This window comes from Carya illinoinensis, chromosome 8 (genome assembly GCF_018687715.1).
Source record: "Carya illinoinensis cultivar Pawnee chromosome 8, C.illinoinensisPawnee_v1, whole genome shotgun sequence".
Taxonomy (NCBI): Eukaryota; Viridiplantae; Streptophyta; class Magnoliopsida; order Fagales; family Juglandaceae; genus Carya; species Carya illinoinensis.
The window spans coordinates 19228162-19234014 of record NC_056759.1 but is presented as its reverse complement, the minus strand read 5'-3'; positions in this window follow the sequence as shown (position 1 = coordinate 19234014).

The following is a 5853-nucleotide window of genomic DNA, read 5'->3' as shown; positions in this document are numbered from 1 at the left end:
TTAGTTGTGTCTTCTTCTTGATTATTGGACATATTTAGAATCTGCAAAACAAGGTTAGAATCCTCACAAACACTCCCTCACATGTTTCACTCAAAAATTGATACACTTGCACTCGTGTTTTTAGTCTAAAAGGCTGTTGCCCTCTTATGGTCTCACACACTCTTGTCTTTTTCCACTCTTTTGTGTCTTCTTTAGTTCTTAATCGAACTTCAAGAAACTAATTCAAAATAATCCAGAAGCAATTCAAAAATGAGAAACAACCAAAACTCATCAAAAAGGTCAAGAACTTCAATAAGGTGAGAAACAAGATTGAAATGAAGAAATTTTCTTACTATAATCGTGTACTTTTTTTTTTTTTTTTTTAACTACAGTAGAGAACAAAAAATTAAAAAAAAAAAGGAAAATAAAAGATAGTCAAACTTGCCTTAGAACCTGGCTCTGATATCAAATGATATGAACTCCACCAACAATTGTAATGAAACTCGATAACAATGATGGTTTGGAACCCCAAGATCATATAGACAAGAATTGTTGAGCCTTGACTCGTCACCTAACTAGATGAGAGCCAAGACTACAAAGGATTGAAACACCACACCAAGAAACCTAAGAATCTCTCAAGAATTAAGGTGATAGGTTGGTTGGTTAAACGCCACAAGATTAACTTGATAAGTTCAGGAGTTCTTTCAACAACAAAGAGGAACACAAGACCTCACAATGATAATAATTTTTTCTAAAACCAAAATCTATCTACAAATTTCGTACAAACCATGCTATATACTTGGAACAACCCTCCAAAAATAGGAAAAGTCATAAATCAGCTTTAAAAGCAACACAAGCATCAATATAAACAAGTCCCCACGCTTTTGGGCCTCTTGGACTTCTAAAGGCAGCCAAAAATAGCTAAATGACTAGATTCAATGTATTTAACATGACCAGCCAAGACCATCAGTGAATTTTCCTATTTAATATCCTTGAAACTCACAAGTTCACCCTCTTTAATGGTAAAACCATGCTGGTCACGTTTTTGCATGCTAATTAGCCTTTTTAATTGCTTTGATGACATGGACTAAGTCTTGATTATTATTTGAGCCCATCTTGGTATTTTTAGAATTAGCCCAATTCTCCAGGATTAGCCCATTTAGTGCTTCCTTGAAATGTTTGGCTCTAAGTCTTGTAATTGGGCCACTAGGAAGTAACAAAAGGTCTTATGCAAATTCAGCTTCATTCCCACATGTATCATCAGCTCCATTCCCACGTGTATGATCAACATGTCCAGCTCCTTGGTTTGCATCAAAGAACATGTGGATAAATCTTTCATTTTGTTCATTACATTTCTTAATGTTTAACCTTGTACATTAGTATAATATGGAAGGAGAAGGATGGATGCTAAATTTGATACGAGGAATGTGGTATTATTTTTGTTTGTTTCTTATAAATTAAAGTATAAAGGCTTAAAATGTCGTTCAAACTGGTTGGTGTCAAATCACTTGCATTTTATATACTCAATCCCCTAGTCAGAAACGGTCTGTTGTCTAACAAACAAAGTATATAAATTAAAAATATAAGGAAAATGTTTGGTCATCCACAGATTTTACCGATTCAATTTTTGTTTACTTAATAGTTATGGAAATATTTTTGATTGAGTTTGTAATTTTACAGAAAATAAAAAAGTACAAAATACACTTATTCGTAGAAGTCTCGGGACCACCACATGGTGCCCCAGCAGTACCCAAAATATAAATATGTTGAGTTATGCTATACTTAAGCTGCTATAGTAACATACACCATACATTGCTGATCTAGCTTTTTTTTAATTGCTACAGTAAATGTAGCTTTTTACTCAAAGTTGAGTCCCAACTTTTTCCCCCAAATCAATTCTTCAAATTTTAGTCCATTCTAATCTCCCTCCAACTTTGCCGGAGCCCCTCCAGCTCGGTTTCCTTTCCTTGGCTGCCTCTACCGTGTCGTCCGTCCACCGCTTGTCGTCTTGTCCGCCGCCATCTGCATTCAAGGACACCCATTATACGAGGTACAACCCCCTATTTTGATCTCAAATTTTGGCTTGAGTTCTATTGGAAAAGTCCCAGAGAAACAAACACATTGCTTCTTCTTGATATATGCTATAGAATTCTTTTTTATTTAAAGAAAAACATTATGTTATTTTACATGTTGTCCCTAGCAGACTAGATTTTTCCATTTCACGAGTCCTGCGTTTGAGAATGTTTTATAGAACTTTTCATGTACCAAATTTATTTATTTTGTAAAAAAGAATATGCGATTGAATTGGTCAAAATTGTAAATATTATTTCTTAATTTTAAATCTAGTTAGGTTAAGGCATTAAGGGGTTTAAGTTGTGTATTTCACAAAATAATTGAGGCATTCAAGATCTGTAATTTTTTTGTAAAATGAGAGACGGTATCCTCAATTTTATTGATAATCTTCTCTTATGATAAAGGAATACATTTTATAAATAAGAGAAGAGTTTTAAACAAGTGTTATAATAATTTTATTTTATACTTTTGAATAATGAAATACTCTTGTTACATAATTTAAAAATAACAAATATGAACTTTATGGTGATCATCTCTTAAAACTTGTCAAACTGTGAGTTTCAAATGTAATTGTAGTTAGTTTGAAGAAGTTTGAATTAACTTAATTTATTTCTTGTAATATCAATCTATAAACTCAGTTAAAATAGCGTGATGGACAAAGAGGAAGATAAAAGGTCACCCAGCCCTTCTACACCAATTCTACCGACTCATGTATGATACATTAATGTCTTTCATAAAAGGAAGGTGTCTCGATTCCAAATAGTTAATGTATTTTTATTTGTGTATTGTAGGGATATTATGGTCCAGGGAATTCTTACTACCTGCCATTTATAATGCATCCAAATACATATCCGAATTCATATATATACGCACGGGGTAGCCAGGTACATAGCTTTCTAAACTTCAATTTTATCCCTTCGGTTCAGTCTTACCCATTCTAACACTGTGCCTGATTACAGGCCCCACCAATGCCACATTTTTTAACAACGTTCATCTACCCTACGTCGACTAATGCAGATGAATCAAGCCATCTTCATCAAACGAACCAGTTACATAGCTTTCTAACCTTTCAGTCTTTTTCTTTAAGTTGTTTATTACCTGTTATAACATCCTGTCTGATTACAGCCCCTACCAATGCCACATTTTCCAACAATGTTCATCTATCCTCCATCGACTAATGTGGAGGAGTCACCCTCAGGCTGTGTTCAACCAAAAAGCCAGGTACTTCCTTTCTTTTCCTACCTTTTTGTCCTTGAATATGTGCATTGTTACCCATTCTAACACCGTGCCTAATATAACCCTCACCAATGCCACGTTTTTCAACAACGTTCATCTATCCTCTGTCAACTAATGTAGAGGGTGCAGGTCGTTTTCAACAAACGACCTAGGTAGGTGATTTGCCTTACGTTTCAATTTTTTTCCCTAAATTGTCTATTACCTGTTCTAACACCCTGCTTGATGACAACCACCACCAATGCCACCTCTTCCAACAACGTTTATCTACCCTCCCTCGACTAATGCGAAGGAGTCGGGCCATGTTCAACAAACAAACTAGGTTATAAATTTTGTGCATCTTTTTTTATAAATGTTGTTAGTCGTTCTAATATCGTGGTTGATTACAACCCCTACCAATGCCACCTATTCTGACAACGTTCATCTACCCTCCCTAAACTAATACGAAGGAGTCTGGCCATGTTCAACAAACGTACCAAGTTAGAAACTTTCTGTATAATTTTTTTCCCTTACGTTGTTACGCGTTCTAATATCATGCTTAATTACAGCCCCCGCCAAGGCCACCTCTTCCAAAAACATTCATCTACCCTCCGTCGACGAATGCGGAGGAGTCGAGCCATGTTCAGCAACCTAACCAGGTTAGAATTTTTGCACATCTTTTTTTACAAATTTTGTTACCCGCTCTAATATCATGCTTGATTACAGCCCCTCCAATGCCACCTTTTATGACAATGTTCATCTACAATCCCTCGACTAATGCAGAGGATTCGGGCCATGTTCAACAAACGAACCAGGTTAGAAATTTTGCGTATAATTTTTTTTCCCTTACGTTGTTACGCATTCTAATATCGTGCTTGATTACAACCCCCTCCAATGCCACCTTTTCCGACAACGTTCATCTACCCTCCCTCAACTAATATGGAGGAGTCTGGCAATGTTCAACAAATGAACCAAGTAACTGCATTCTGACCTTTTATTTTTTTCCATTACATGCATTGTTACCCGTAATGAGTACGTTCATCTACCTGATTACAGCCCCCACCACCATGCCCTCCATCAAGTGTCAGAGAGGAGTTGAGAAGCTTTGAAAATTCTACAACTAATCCATCGACTAATGTGACATTTATATCTGGAAGTGAAACTGATGTTGGAGATACATCTCTTTTAAATGAAGAGAATGAAGAATCCGAGGAGATAAATGAAGAAAATTCTGATAATAACCAAGTTGAGGAGGATCCCAAACCTGGTATGGAGTTTGCCACTGAACATGAGCTTATGGCCTATTATAAGCGATATGCCAAGCAAAACATTTTTGGTGTTATAACACAACAGATGAAGAGATAGGCAGATGGGTGGGTGAGGTATTTGACGATTGGGTGTGCGCGAGGTGACAAGTACCAACCAAGCCATAGTAATATCTCGAGGCCACGACCAACTATTAAAACAGATTGTAAGGCAATGATAAATGCATACTTGGTAAAGGGTACTTGGGAGGTGACCACTGTTGAGATTGCTCACAATCATAGCACTGTCAGCCCACAAAAATCTAGATTCTTTAGATCACACAAGTATTTAGACGAATACAGTCAGAAGATGTTGAATTGAACGACAAAGCAAGTATTCGAATGAACAAGAATTTTGGGGCACTTGTTGTTGATACGGTGGGGTTCGAGAATCTTGATTTTCAAGAAAAAGACTGTTGAAATTTTATTGACAAGGATAGGAAATTAAGGTTGGGTAAAGGAGGTGGCGAAACACTTACTGAATACTTCAAGAGGATGAGATTGCAGAATGATGGTTTTACATATATGATTAATTTGGATGAGATTGAGAAATGTGTTTTGGGCTGATGCACGTAGTCGAGCAGCGTATGAGTATTTTGGAGATATTATCACCTTCGATACGACATACCTAACCAATAGATATGGTATGCCATTTGCTCCATTTGTTGGTGTAAATCACCATGGGCAGTCTATACTGTTAGGGGCTGGGTTGCTCTCAAGCAAGGATACACGTACTTTTGTGTGGTTGTTTTGAGCATGGTTAAAATGCATGGATGGTCGGGCGCCAAAAGCGATCATTACTAACCAAGATCGAGCAACGAAGAGTGCTATTGCTCTGGTATTCCCAGACACTCACCATAGATATTGTCTATGGCATATAATGTGAAAATTTTCCTGAGAAATTGGGATCTCACACTGCCTATAATGCAGGGTTGAAGACTTCCATCTAGAGTGCCCTATATGATTTACAGACATGCGCAAAATTTGAGATGAAGTGGGGGCAACTTATTCAGAAGTATGAACTTGGTGATAATGCATGGCTACAAGGGTTGTACAACGAGAGGTCGTTTTGGGTACTGACGTACCTTAAGGGAGTATTTTGGACTGGCATGAGCACAACTCAGAAGTTTGAAAGTATGAATGCTCTCTTCGATGGGTTTGTGCATTCTAGTATGACATTGAAAGAATTTGTTGATCAATTTGACAATGCGCTCAGGAAAAAGGTAGAGCTTGAGACGATAGCTGATTTCAATTCCTCCAACCAAACCATCCCATGTTTATCAGC